This window comes from Mustela lutreola, chromosome 7, assembly GCF_030435805.1.
Source record: "Mustela lutreola isolate mMusLut2 chromosome 7, mMusLut2.pri, whole genome shotgun sequence".
In the NCBI taxonomy this organism is placed as follows: domain Eukaryota; kingdom Metazoa; phylum Chordata; class Mammalia; order Carnivora; family Mustelidae; genus Mustela; species Mustela lutreola.
Genome location: NC_081296.1, coordinates 64175810 through 64192175, shown reverse-complemented (window position 1 = coordinate 64192175; position 16366 = coordinate 64175810).

Below are 16366 nucleotides of genomic sequence, written 5' to 3'. Positions count from 1 at the left end.
TATAAGTTGTTTATTTGCGTATAAAAGTCAGAGTGATAGTTAACAGGATCTGACCGCAAAAATAGCCATGATCTAGGCCACTTTTAGGAAGTAGACCTTCTTTAATCGTACTTTGCTTTGCTCCAGCTGGCTGGGGGTGGAGGACACTTACATTAAGGGGGATGTCGTCAATGTCAATTTCCCTCTTTCTTTCCTTCCTTCCTTCCAGCTTCCTTCCTTCCAACACATACTCACAATATACATATGTATTTTTATATTTGTACATTTTAAATAAACACACACACACACATTTCAGCCTTTCTTCTGAACCCTACATTAGTTTATTCAATTATTTATTTATTTAACATATGTACTTAGAAATCATAAAAGCATCTCAAACTCAAAACAACAACCACCCACAAAACTACCCAAAAGTAAGTACAATAGAGCAGGAAATACAGCTCTTTTGTTCATGACGGTTTCCTCCGAATGTAGTATAATTCCTGACATAAAGTAATTTTTAAGAAATGTGTTTAATGGATGAGTGAATACATGACTTTAAAGAAAGTTCATAATATTTTCCATGCCCTGACAGTCCTGTCCAAATCTGCTTTTCCTCTTGCATTTCTTACAAAGTGAATGGCACTATGTTTTTTCCTCAAAAAAACTAAAGTCTAAAATGTAGGAGTACCCACTACATGCCATCTCATTTACCCTTGCAACCCTCATGGCATCAGCTGTAACTGACCCCGATAGCATGTCACTCCCCCTCCCTGAGAACTTGAGTTTTCCTGTCTTCTCTATTCCAGCTCTTATTGCTGTCATTTAAGTCCATGCCTTTTTTTCAGGATGATTGGACTAGCCCCCTAAATGTTGTCTGTGCCTCCAGTTTTAAAATCCTTGAATCCAGCTTCTATATTATGCCATTATTTTTCTGAGATACAAATACAATTATGTTATTTATCAGTTTAAAACATTTCAGTGACTTAACCTTATTTAGATGATTATGGCTAATACTTTGACAGCAAGCAAACAAACAAACACCCAATCAGAGAATTGCCGCCATTTTCTGACAACACCTAATCTAGAGCAAACTCCTGCTTGTTTGAATTTTCCCTAAATCACATAACCAAAGTCCAGACTTTATAACAGTTTCTCTCTAAGGCATCTTACAAATTATTATTTTTTCTGTTTTCTGTAATGAGTAGCTAATTGAGCTTTTTCAACTATGAGTATGTTCCTAATGATCTTTGACTGGAGAGCATTGGTGATTGTTCTCCAGTCATGTGATTGCTCCACATTTTAAGTGGAATATTTTATTTAATCCCTGTAACAACTCTATAAATTGTAATTACTGTTATCATTATCTTTCTTAGTATACATGTAAGCAAACTGAGTCTTACGGATGTTTTTAAAAAAAATTTACCTAAGATCACATTTTTAGGTTGTAGTAGAGAATTTTAACTCAGGAAATTTTAATCTAGAGCTAGAGCTCCTAAGACATTCACTGAATTTCCTCAAGAAATAATACTCAAATTATTGAATAGATTGAGTATATGAATTAACCCTATTACCACTTCTAAATTACATCCCCTAATTCTAAAATATAGAATTACTATCCTTTATGTCTCAATAGTGTCATTTTTATTTCCTTCTCTTTGTGGATTACCCTAAAATGCTCTCCCTCCTTCATCTGACCTGTATATGCAAACACCTACTTGCCTTTCATAGCTTTAGCTAAATCCTGAATTCTTCTATGAAGCCAAGAAGAACTGATAACTTTTTCCATCCTTAAAATCTGCACATTCTTCAGTCATAGTTCAGAATACATTGAATAACTCTCCTCATCTAGTCTGCGAACTACATAAATATAAGAATAATGCTTATTAATCTTTGTATCCCCATGTTAGACACCTAACAGGACCTATATGAACATATATTGATTATATAATAAACAAATCCTGAAATAATGTATTTCTGTTATTTTAAGTACAGTAGTACTATCTGTATTTTCCCTCTGGCTAATTTAGAAGAGATTCTATAAAAGAACTTCCTGACTGAATGGGGAGGCCCTATTTAACTCTGATTAGCTTAACAGTGTCCTAACTAACTCAGCTATTTAAATAAGCCAGGCAACATCATTTAGTGTCCCTTAAGGTAGAAACTTCCTAAGACATACAAATGACTAACCAGACATATGAAATAATGCTCCACATCACTTGGCATCAGGGAAATACAAATCAAAACCACAATGAGATACCACCTCACACCAGTCAGAATGGCTAAAATTAACAAGTCAGGAAATGACAGATGCTGGTGAGGATGTGGAGAAAGGGGAACCCTCCTACACTGTTGGTGGGAATGCAAGCTGTTGCAGCTACTCTGGAAGAGGTTCCTCAAAAAGTTGAAAATAGAGCTACCCTACAACCCAGCAATCGCACTACTGGATATTTACCCTAAAGATATAAATGTAAGGATCCAAACGGGCATGCGTACCCAGATGTTTATAGCAACAATGTCCGCAATAGCCAAACTATGGAAAGAACCTAGATGTCCATCAACAGATGAATGGCTAAGGAAGAGATGGTAAATGTATTATTCAGCCATCAAAAAGAGGGAAATCTTGCCATTTGCAATGATATGTATGAAATAGAGTATTTGTCAATTTCTTTCTCTTTTAAAATTTATTCTTTAAATTTTATTGGCAATAAAATTTCTCCTGAAGAAGCTTGCAGAATAATAAGAGAAACAGACATGAGGATAAGAAGTTGCAGCACCCACACATGCATAGCAGATATAATTAGGCTCACACTCTAAGAAAGTAAGAATGAAAAATTTATCACTAAACCAAGGGGAACATGCATGATTGCTAAGGGGTAGCTGGACACACTATGCTAGAATATTTCATGAGGAGAGGAGTTCTAGTATAGTAAGTACAATTTTCTACTCAACAATAATAATGTTATTATGACATACGGCTTAGAACATAACTGTCCAATGGAAATAGAATGTGAGCCACAAATGTGAGCTGCACAAGTATTTTTAAACTTTCTACTAGTCACATTTAAACATGTGAAAAGAAATGGAATTAATTTTAATAGTATAGTTTATTTGACCCAATGTGTCTGAAATATTATCATTTTAATATGTAATCAGTTTAAAAGTTATTAATGATATGTTTTGTATTTTTTATTTCAAGTTATGCCTTTGAGATCTGGTATATATTTTAACTTTTAATATCTCTCAATTTGTATTAGTCACTTTTCAAGGGTTTAAAAGCCACGCTCAGTTAGATAACTGAGCTTTAGAACATTGACACCCCATTTCTGGCTTTAGGAAATTTAGTCATGGCTTTCTGATTCTAGCAAAAATTGTCACCTGCCAAAAAGCCCACTAAGTCAATAATGACAATAAATATTCTCTTATTTTACAATATTCAAGGTTGTATGATGAAATTTCTTCTTTTAATTTTTAAAGTATTTTTAAGCGTTTTCCTTCCTGATACAGTTGAACGATGTGGTGATAGGTTCAGCCATCATAATATAATCGGTGTATATTTGTAATCTATTGAGTTGGATTAAAGAACTGTATCTTGTTGTCATATTTCAATATCATAATCTCATTGTAACTATAAATTTATCAAGAAAAGCTATTGCTTATCAGAACTTTCACATTTTCCAAGAATAGACTCATGTAATTCCAAAATACACTGACAGGGATATGCGACTGAAAATATTACAGACATTTCATTATGTTCTTTGGGTGCAATAGCTCAGAATCACCTTATCTTACCAATAGTAATAGACGAATTTGATCCAGGGATCCCAGATGAAGTTTTTGATAATCAAAAGAAATCTATGCTTAGCTCTCAAATATTTAAAAGACCACTGAGGTCTCTTGTACTTTGATTCCAATTAGGAAGGTGATAGAAATAATGAAGTTCTCTTTAAGGAAAACGCACCTTATAATGATAGACCTATAAAATAAAATGTAACTCTATTATTCTCATGAACCTACATTTATTATAGACAAATTTACAGTCTATTGGAAGTGATTGGTGTATCTTGGATGAATTTGAGTTTAAGATCCTTTGACTCATGTAACTATGATATCTTCTTAATAATCAGAAATAAAATGTTATTTTATTTTTGGTGAGCTTTTTCTTATAACTCATAAGTATCTTCTGAAAAATGTTGCTAGACTCTATCTCTAAACTACAAAGAATAATGTCAGAACTAAATAGGAGCTCCACCAGAATTTTTGTGCATCTCAGTGTCCTATTATTTCTACATATCTACCTAGACTAAACATATATAATCAAAGTTGCTATTCTGTTCTTGTTGAAGACTTCATCTTTTAATTTTTTCCCCTTTTCATTATCATTTATTCATTATCTTTGATCCATGCTAAGAATAGAGTAGAAGATGACTATTTATGGAGACAGAATGGGAGCCCATGCACTATTGAGGACCACCAGAAATTTAATCTGATCCCATTTATTCCTGAATATAAATTGCCGGTGTTGGGCAATCAATGTAAAATTGATTCACACCTTGAGGACTTCTTTTTTTTTTTTTTAATTTTTTATTTTTTATAAACATATATTTTTATCCCCAGGGGTACAGGTCTGTGAATCACCAGGTTTACACACTTCACAGCACTCACCAAATCACATACCCTCCCCAATGTCCATAATCCCACCCCCTTCTCCCAAACCCCCTCCCCCCGGCAACCCTCAGTTTGTTTTGTGAGATTGAGTCACTTATGGTTTGTCTCCCTCCCAATCCCATCTTATTTCATTTATTCTTCTTCTACCCACTTAAGCCTCCATGTTGTATCACCACTTCCTCATATCAGGGAGATATGATAGTTGTCTTTCTCTGCTTGACTTATTTCGCTAAGCATGATACGCTCTAGTTCCATCCATGTTGTTGCAAATGGCAAGATTTCATTTCTTTTGATGGCTGCATAGTATTGCATTGTGTATATATACCACATCTTCTTGATCCATTCATCTGTTGATGGACATCTAGGTTCTTTCCATAGTTTGGCTATTGTGGACATTGCTGCTATAAACATTCGGGTGCATGTGCCCCTTTGGATCACTACATTTGTATCTTTAGGGCCTTGAGGACTTCTGATACATTCCCTGTGTGAGACATCCTCTTATATAATTCTTATTTTTGATTTCTTTTTATTCTCCTAGCCTGGCCCCCAAACCAGCTCCAAATGGACAAGAGCACAGACATCTAAGATTCTAAAAGAGATCTTGGATAGAGAATGTGGGAAAGGGGGTTCCTGTCAAAGAAGAATATGGGAGGAATCCCCATGATTGTTTTCTTTTCCTCTTCCCTTGTCACTGTGCTACAGTTGCTTGGAACTGTACAAAAAGGCACAAGGCTAAACTCTGATAGAATCCAGTCTTTCTGGCCAAACGGTGAAGTTCTCCAGCGCCTGAGAACTGGAATGTATGGTAGAAAACCCTGGCAGGAGAAAACTAGAAGAGGGCATCCGTAATTTTCTATTTGAAATGACACAAACAATAATGTCATACTACACATGTATGGAACTTAACTAAAGGAGTACAGCAAACACTTTGAACTTGGATTTACATTATAAACACCTATTCTTTGAATTTTAAAATAATCACTGTTTTTTCTCTAATTTAAAAATATAAGATTTATTTATAATAGTAAGGCTAAATGAGCTAGATTTAAAGGGAAAACATCATTATTAGAGATAGAAAGAGTGATATACCATAAAGATTAAAAATTCCAAATTTGTATGCATCTAATAACATGTTACTTTATATAAAGCAAAAATCATCAGAATTACAGGATGAAATAGACAAATTCATAATTATAGTGGGAGACTTTAACAAAGCTCTCTAGTAATCAGTAGAACAATCACACTTTTTTATATTTGTTTATTTTAAATGTGTCTTATTTATCATACAGTTAATTTAATTTAAATTTGAGATTCTTTGTCTCTTATTTTCTTAATTAGCATAAAATGTATTATTATTGTTTCAGGGGTACAGGTTTGTGATTCATCAGTCTTACACAGTTCACAGTTCTCACCATTGCACATACCTACCCTAATGTCCATCACCTAGCCATCCCATCCCTCCCATGCCCCTCCACTCCAACAACCCTCAGTTTGTTTCCTGAGATTAAGATGGTTATGGTTTCTCTCACTCTCTGGTTTCATCTTACTTCATTTTTCCCTCCCTTCCCCTGTGCTCCTCTGGCTTGTTTCTCAAATTCCTCATATCAGTGAGATCATATGGTAATTGTATTTCTCTGATTTATTTATTTTGCTTAGCATAATAGCCTCTAGTTCCATCCACATCATTGCAAATGGCAAGATATTGGGTTTTTTGATGGCTGCATAATATTTCATGGTATATATATACCACATCTTCTTTATCCATTCATCTGTTGATGGACATCTGGGCTCTTACCATAGTTTAGCTATTGTGGATACTGCTGCTATGAACATCAGGATGCAGGTGCCCTTTCAGATCACTACATTTGTATCTTTGGGGTAGATACCTAGTAGTGCAATTGCTGGATCATAGGATAGCTCTACTTTCAACTTTTCAAGGAACCTCCATACTGTTTTCCAGAGTGGCTGCACCAGCTTGCATTCTCATCAACAGTATAGGAGGGTTCCCCTTTCTCCGCATCCTCACCAACATCTGTCGTTCCCTGACTTGTTAATTTTAGCCATTCTGACTGGTATGAGATGGTATCTCATTGTGGTTTTGATTTGTATTCCCTGATGCCGAGTGATGTGGAGCACTTTTTCATGTTTCTGTTGGCCATTTGGATGTCTTCTTTGCTGAAATGTCTGTTCATGTCTTCTGCCCATTTCTTGATTGGATTATTTGTTCTTTGGGTCTTGAGTTTGATAAGTTCTTTTTTTTTCCAAAGATTTTATTTATTTATTTTACACAGAGAGAGAGGTCAGAGGAGAGGCAGGCAGAGAGAGAGAGAGAGAGGAGGAAGCAGGCTTCCCACTGAGCAGAGAGCCCGATGCGGGGCTCGATCCCCGGACCCCAGGATCATGACCTGAGCCAAAGACAGAAGCTTTAACCCACTGAGCCACCCAGGTGCCCCAAGTTCGATAAGTTCTTTATAGATTTTGGATACTAGCCCTTTATCTGATATGTCATTTGCAAATATCTTCTCCCATTCTGTCAGTTGTCTTTTAGTTTTGTTGACGTTATCCTTTGCTGTGCAAAAGCTTTTGATCTTGATAAAGTCCCAATAGTTCATTTTTGCCCTTGCTTCCCTTGCCTTTGGTGATGTTTCTAGGAAGAAGTTGTTACGGCTGAGGTCAAAGAGGTTGCTGCCTGTGTTCTCCTCAAGGATTTTGATGGATTCCTGTCTCACATTGAGGGCTTTCATCCATTTTGAGTCTAGTTTTGTGTGTAGAGTAAGGAAATGGTCCAGTTTCATTCTTCTGCATGTGGCTGTCCAATTTTCCCAATACCCATTTGTGAAAGAGACTGTCTTTTTCTCACTGGATATTCCTTCCTGCTTTGTCAAAGATTAGTTGACCATAGAGTTGCAGGTCCATTTCTGGGCTCTCTATTCTGTTCCATTGATCTATGTGTCTGTTTTTGTGCCAGTACCATACTGTCTCGATGATTACAGCTTTGTAATAGAGCTTGAAGTCCGGAATTGTGATGCCACCAGCTTTGGTTTTCTTTTTCAACATTCCTCTAGCTATTTGAGGTCTTTTCGGTTCCATACAAATTTTAGGATTATTTGTTCCATTTCTCTGAAAAAAGGTGATGGTATTTTGATAGGGATTGCATTAAATGTGTAGATTGCTCTAGGTAGCATAGACATTTTCACAAAATTTTTTCTTCCAAACCATGAGCACAGAACACTTTTCCATTTCTTTGTGTCTTCCTCGATTTCTTCATGAGTATTCTATAGTTATCTGAATACAGATTCTTTGTGTCTTTGGTGAGATTTATTCCTAGGTATCCTATGGTTTGGGGTACAACTGTAAATGGGATCGACTCCTTAATTTCTCTTTTTGTCTTGTTGTTGGTGTATGGAAATGCGACTGATTTTTTCTGCGCATTGATTTTATAGCCTGACATTGTACTGAATTCCTATTATGAGTTCTAGCAGTGTTGAGGAGGAGTCTTTAGGGTTTTTCACATAAAGTATCATATCATCTGCAAAAAGTGAGAGTTTGATTTCTTTGCTGATTTGGATGCCTTTTTGTGTTGTCTTATTGCTGAGGCTAGGACTTCTAATACAGTGTTGAATAGCAGTGGTGATAGTGGACATCCCTGATGTGTTCCTGTCCTTTGGGGAAAAGCTGTCAGTTTTTCCTCACTGTGAATGATATTTGCTGTGGGTTTTTCATAGAGGCTTTTATGATATTGAGATATGTAGCCTCTATCCCTAAACTAGAAAAGTTTTGATCAAGAAAAGATCTTTCCTTTCTTTGTCAAATGCTTACTTTTACTTTCTTACTTTGTCAAATGCTTTTTCTCCATCTATTGACAGAATCATATGGTTCTTGCTCTTTCTTTTATTAGTATATTTTATCACATTGATTGATTTACAGGTGTTGAACCACCTTTGCAGCCCAGGAATAACTCCCATGTGATCGTGGTGACTAATGCTTTTAAGTACTGTTGGATCCTATTGGCTAGGATTTTGTTGAGAATTTTTGCATCCACGTTCATCGGGGATATTAGTGAGATTCTTTGGCTCTTAATTGGACCTTAGTATATTTACATGTAGCATATGTACCAACATATCTGACTTTTGTCCTATGACCATAAATGTTTTCTATTTTCCCTACATTACCTAGGTTTCTCTTTGGAATATTTGAGGGTTTTTTTTTTTTTTAATCCATTTTTCCTTATGTTTGCTTGAAATTTTATGCATGTTTAATATTTTACTAGTGGTTTCTCTGGATGTTACAGCATGAATTACTGACTTAGAAAATCTAATATTAATTGGCACTTTTATAATCTGAAAGGACAGTGTAAAGACTTTGAATTTTGGAATACCTCAGCTAAATTTCCTATCTTGACTTGCATGACATTATTATATTATATTTTAATCATATATATATATATAAACTTTACATATAATTATTATATATATTACATATATGTAATTACTTTTTGTCCTAACCCTCAATATTAATTTAGATTAATTCATGTAGTTAAACTTTTCATGTTTCTCGTTGGATCTCCTAGCTTCCACCTAGGGTGATTAACCATTTGCCTAAAGAATACCAGATCATACTTCCTTTATTTCTTTTCATGGTAATTCGCTGTCAAAAACAGCTTTACTATAATACACCTAGTTTCTTTTACATCCTATAAAACTCTCCATATCTTTGATTGGAAGTCCTTTAATCAGTATTAGAAATTTCTCAGCTATAATCTTTTCAGCTTTTGTTTCTTTCCTATTCTCACCTTCTTCACTCATTCTTGAATTCAGTAAGTTAGTTCTTTCCATGGCATCATCTATGTCCTACATACTATGTTTTATATTTTCCATTCTTTTGTCACTTCTTTTTTATTCTGTAAATTTTCTTCCAAACCATGCTCCACTAGCCTAAGTGTTTTATTAGCTGTATCTTATCTGGTGTTAACCCATTTGCTGAGTTCTTATTTTGGTTATTGCAGTTTTGTATTTTACAGTTAGAGAATTCTCATTTCATTCTTTTATATATTTTGAAGTAGCTGATGCAATTCTCAATCTTTTCTTTTAAATCGTTGAACTGTTACAAATTTTATGCAAATTAACTCCAATTTTGTATTCCATTTGGATATGTTTCTATTGTCTATTGTTTTTGCTGGCTTTATTCATTTGAGTTGCCTTGTGGGTCTGTTTCGTTGTTTGTTTCAATGTGCTAGACCTTCTGTTCTAAAATTGTTTGCAGAAATAATTTAAAGCTTCCTTTTCTATAGAGATGAATTTTGTTTGCTTTTCAGGTTCCTGGTAGCACAACTAGTATGGGATTACCATAATCCACATTCAGTAATTGAGATGATTCAATTAATCTTCAGTTCCTGTAATTGTCTTTCCTTTTATAGTTTACCCTATTTACTTCTACCTCCCTTGTGGAACTTAAAACCTCAGTTTTTTTTCTAGTCCATGGAAGTCAAAAGTTGGGCTTAGGCTTTCAGTCATTTAGGGACATTTTCAAGAATCAGCAAAGATATCGAGTAATACAAATTGATAAAGTTGTCTTGAGAAGCTTTCTTCTCTCAGCTTTAGCCTTGCCTAGAACCACACCTGGTAATTCTTCAGTATCTTGTTATTCTTTGATACTTTCAAATAGATTTTGTTTTATTAGCTGTATCTTATCTGGTGTTAACCCATTTGCTGAGTTACTTTGTTTTTCTTTTCTATTTGTCCTTAAAGGAAAGGTTGTACTGATTACCTTGTCCTCCAGTTTTTACTTTCATGAATTCTCCTTAAAGCTTGAAGGTTAATGATGACTGATGGTGGGATAATTATTTGAGCCATGTATTTCCAAGTATTACATTGATGGTTACTCCTCCCTATAGGATGGGGGCTATTTAACACTAATTATTTTGGCCTCTGGGTCTTTCTTGAAACTCTGATGTAAGAGGAAGAGTCTTATTTAATATCCTTTGCTTGTAAATTTCTCACAATTGAACAATATTTTGTAAGGCTTCTTAGTTCTAAGAAATTTAATTAAGTTTACAAAATATCTCATTATGTCTAATGTGTTAATAGTTTTATTTAATGTATTAAGTGCAATCATCTCTTTATGGAACTATTTTGTCACATTTTAATGATTTAGAAATTAGATAAGATGAAGAACCAAAATAAAGTTTACACAACAAGTAAGATATTGGACTAAAATAGTTCTCTGTTTTCCTTAGCTGGCTCTTTTTGCCACTAACAGTTCTATTTACTGAGAAATTAATATTCATATTTTTAAAAACATAGATTCCTCTTTAATAAGAGAGTAATGTGATTTATAACTTTGATAATTTTTTGAGATCAGTTCTTTCTGGCCAAATTATACTATTTGGATTTTAGTTATTTGTTGTTTTTTTTTTCCCCCACGTGTTTGATATTGGTAATGTAACTTTGCAGGACCATCTTTGCATTGCATCTTGAAGAAAGGTCCTAAAAGAGGCTAGTGGTAGACTCAACAATATCAACCAAATGTAGGGATTTCAAAGGAATTCTTTTTGGAAGAATTCAACTTGTTTATTCAGTTATTTCTTAAATATTTACTATGTGCTCATCATATCATAAGGTAATGTCTTAATAGAGATTATATCCTCCTTCTGGTTAGAGATAAACAAATAAACAAGAGAAGAGGGTCACTTAGTGATCAATTCTTTTCAGAAAATCATATAACATTGTTAGAAATCAGTCGAACATTTTAGATTGTGTGGTTAGTAAGAGGAAATCTCTCTGATATGGTGGGTTTTTGTTGTTGTTGTTGTTGTTGTTTTTAAAGATTTTATTTATTATTTGACAGAGAGAGATCACAAGTAGGCAGCAAGTCAGGGGGAAGCAGGCTCTCTGAGGCTCTCTGCTCAGCAGAGATGCTGAGGCAGAGAGAGGGGGAAGCAGCAGAGACTGCTCAGCAGGGTGCTGAGCAGCAGAGCAGCAGAGCCTGCTCAGCAGGGTGCTGAGGCAGATGCGGGGCTTGAACCCAGAACTCTGAGATCATGATCTAAGCCAAAAGCAGCAGCTTAATCCACTGAGCCACCCAGGCGCCCCTCTGATATAGTGTTTTTTTTTTAAATTTATTTATTTGACAGATAGAGATCACAAGTAGGCAGAGAGGCAGGCAAAGAGAGAGGAGGAAGCAGGCTCCCTGCTGAGCAGAGAGCCGGATGTGGGGCTCCATCCCAGGACCCTGGCAGAGAGGCTTTAACCCACTGAGCCACTCAGGTGCCCCTGATATAGTGTTTTTAAGGCAAGATCTGAATGACAAGAAAGAGCTAGACGTGGGGAAGAGCAATCTGAGTAGAAGAATCAACTTATGCAAAGGTCCTAGGATGGGAAAAAGTCCAAAGTGCTTAAAAAAAAAAGAAAAAAAGGGAGTATGCCATTGAAATTGGAACAAGGCAGAGAATAAAGAAAGATGAAATAAACAGAGCATCTATTATATAGGGCTTCGCCATCCAGTGTAAGAAGATGGATTTTATTTTAAGTGCTGTGGGAAGTAAGTGGAAAATTTTAAGCACAGGAATAAAATGATCAATTTTGAGTTCTGAAGTGATAAATACCTACTGTTTAGGAACTGGAATATAAGGGCCAGTTATAGAGGCAGTGAGGTGAGTTAGCAGGTGATGGCTGTGTCGTTCAGGTGAAGCATCATGGTGTTGGCAGCAAATTTAGAATAGACTATGTAAGCTGTATTTGTTGATGGATGTGAGGTGGGCAAGGAGGTCGCATACTAGGATTAGGAAATTAGTTTAGGGGAGGAAAATGGATTAGGGAGTCATTAGCTTGTAGCCATTTAAAGGGATGAGTGTATTTATGAAAATAAGCAAGTAAGAAGAGAAGGGAACTCAGGATAGAACTTTAAAAAGGCTCATAAATTTAGAGATTGAGCACAGGAAAAAAAAAACAGCAACAACAAAGAATACTGAAAGGAAACTGAGTCCAAGAAATAAAACAAAATAACATACACAACAAGGTGTCTTAGATACCAACAGAGGTCATGACTGACAAAAGGTAAAAATATAAAACAAGTCCATCAGAAGCACTTTTCACTAGCTTTGTGCATGAAACAAAAGAAGTAGGATGGACAATGAAATGTTTTAATTATTCCCCTAATATTATTCCTGAAAAAGCAAAACCATATGATCTAGCAGTTCCACTTCTGGGTGTATACTTGAAACAATTGAATGCAGAGTCTTGAGGAGATATTCATACACCGTGTTCATAACAGCACTAATCACAACTAAAATGTGAAGGCAATCCAAGTGTCTATTTACAGAAAAATGTGTATGTGATATATACACACAATGGAATACTACTCAACTTTAAAAAGAGGGAAATTCTTACTATCTCAACATAGATGAGACTTGAGGACATTATGCTAAGTGAAATAAACCAATCACAAAAAGATAAATACTGTATGACTCCTTTTATATGAGGTACTTGGATAGTCAAAATCATAGAGACAGAAAGAGTGGTGCTTGCCAGGGGCTGAGGGTAAAAGAAAATGAGGAGTCACTTAATGGGTACAAAGTTTTCTTTTTGGAAGATAAAAAGGGTTCTGGAAATGGATGGTGGTGATGGTTACACAACAATATGAATGCATATAGTATCACTGAACTGTACATTTAAAATCGGTTGATATAATAAATTTTATGTTGTTTATTTTATAATTAAAAATTGAAAAATAATTAAAGATGAAGGGGAAAAATATTTAAAGGCTATTAATAGTGTCTGGAACCTATCTAGCAGAATTCTGTTCAGAAAGAAAACAGAGACTGGTATATGGTCACTCAATAAAATTTGTTGAAAAAGTGAAATTACATCTTCAAGGAGACAGAATTGACAAACTAAGAGACCCTGGTAGAGTGCTCAATATATTTATACACCAAAAGCTCTTTTTTAATGAGCCTGGGGGTTTTTCTCTGTTGACTGGGTTCACAAAGCAGGTGATTTGGAGGCATGATGTTTATAAAGTGGAGATAGTCTGAAATGTGTGAAACATTATTTTCTGGCCCCCTTTCTTTGGGTGAATATTCAGAAGTAAATCCTCCTTATAATCTGAGAATGCTAGTGCAAAAGTAATAGAGCATTGAATAAAAACTACAACTCTAGCTTTTTTCCTTTCCTGGAAGATATTCAAAACAATGAAAATTATATGCTCAATGACATGGCTTAATATGAGAACTGTTTACTTTTTGGGTCACATCTTTGAATAACAGAAATAGAAATTAAAACGATATTAAAAATAAGTTTATACATGATGAGATTCAGCAATCTTTGTATTCTGAAAAGACTGATCCAGTCTAAATTTATAAATGTGGCCATTGTTGATCCTGATGTAGTGAAAATTACGTGTAGAATCCACACTTTCAGATAATTGTTTTAAAGATTTACATTATGAATAAAATTTTTTAAAATATGAAAAAATCTTTGAAATTACGCTATTTCAAGTGTTTAAATTAGGTGAGATGATTTATCTCAAGTAATGTAAGCAAAGAAGATAAGAAACCAGACCCGAAAGCCACTAAATTAATGGATACCTGTTTTTGTAGAACATGGTTCAGGGAGGAGGTAGAAATAATTTTTTATTTGTAGATATTAAACAGTTTTTAAAAAATTTTCTGATTATGTGTCTATTCCAACCAATTCTAATATTTTATACAAAAAAGGAATAGCTGAAATAATAAAATGTGAATTAAATTCAAAATATGATTTTGAATATACATTAATTTTTGAACAAGTTCTTGATTATAACCTAAGAATAAAAAATGGAATGCTTGAGAAAAAAAGAAAGCAAGCTGCTGGATAGCTACACAATGAGGAGTAATTTGTTAAGCATGTGTCAAACATTAAAACATGTAGAACTTAGTGGTCCACAAAATAATCACAAAAAGGAATGGCATATTCATGAGAAATGCTAGATTAATCTCATCAAATTCTAAGCCTGAACAGAATTTTGATAAAAGATTGTAATATTCCTGAAATCTCCAGAATATACGCAATACATAAAAGACAAAAAGATTTTTAGAATGCACTTACTAATTGTCATTTTTTTCCTTCCTTCCTGTTGGTATTGTGATATATTTCTCTCTCTAGCCTTCATTTCCCATGCTATTTTTTTTAATTAAAAAAAGCTATATTGCAGTTATAATCAAACTATATATAATAGGTTTTATATTGCTGTTTGAAATTAACATGGTTAAAAGTACTTTTCATGCAATATTATAATCTTCATAGCTGCCCTTTTCAGTAACTATATACTATTTTAAAAGGTATATCTAATACATCAAGTGTATCATGATTAATGAATATTCAGGTTTATTTATTTTGCTATCATAAATATTGCTGAGATGAAGGTATACAGAAAGTTCACTATTTGGGGTTTTGTTAATGACATATTTCTAGAATTAGTATTGTTTGATCTAAATATTAAAATACACAGCTGCACATACAACTAATTTGATAAGTGGGAATATGGTATCATTATTGTTTAAATTGGCATGTATGGAGTTGCTAGTGAACGTTAATATTTGTGTCATATTTATTTACTAATTGTAATTCTTTTTTGTGAATTATCTGATCATATTCTTTGTTCATTTAATTATGTGCTCTTGATTGTCTTATAAATATATTTGGGTGATTTATGTATTAAAAGCAACCCTATTGCTATATTTGCTGTAAATATTTGCACTAATCTATAATATGCCTTTTACTCCCTTTTTTCTAACAAATAAAATGTAAAGAATATGTTTTATAATATAAAATCTTTTACTCTTTTTCTTTGCAATTTCTTCCATTGTTTTTAAGCTTAGCAAGTCCTCTAACAGGGGTTTTATAAATATTCTATTCTACTTTTGTTATTTTCTTATAGTTTGATTATCTGCATATGTTTATAGCTATCTAAGTGATTTAATTTGTGGTTTAATTTGTTTTGGTATTTGAAGTAAGGCAAAGTCCAAATTCATTTTTTTCTTTAATGCTCCTGGTCAGTTATCCTCATATTTACTAAAAAAAAAATTTCCCTACTCTACTGTTCCTTTTCCTTTTATTAAGAAAAAAAATGATAGGGTTTATATCTGGATTATTTTTGATCTGCCTATATATATGTATATATAGTTAATCCAAGCCGTACTACTTTAATTATAGTTTAATGAAGTATTTTAACCTCTGATAGAGCTAGTGACATAACTTTGCTGTTTTTTTTAAAGTATTCTTTGATAATTTACCCCTAAGTTTTCTTAAATGAGTATTAAAGTCAATTTTCAGGTTTCAAAAGCTCCATTATTATTTTTATTGATAATACAATGAACTTCATTTTTACTATTAGAAGACTGATATTTTTAGGAATTTGATTTTTACCTTTCCATTATGGAGTATGTTGTATCTCTTTACATTATCTTTTAATGTAAATGTGTAAATGTGTTCAATTTTCTTTTTATAAGCCACATACACTTATGTTGCCAAAATTATTCTAGTGTTAGTAGTGTGTTGTAGAGTGGATGGAACTTATTTGGAGTTTCTTCTATCACTTACTAGAATTTTTTTTTTTTTTTGGCACTTAACCAGAAAAATGAAATCTGTTTTTTTTTCAGTTGGTTCTTTATAGACTTTCTGATTATACAATAAGCTCATATAAGTAGTTATTTTTTTTTCTTCATTATCAAGATTTATAACCC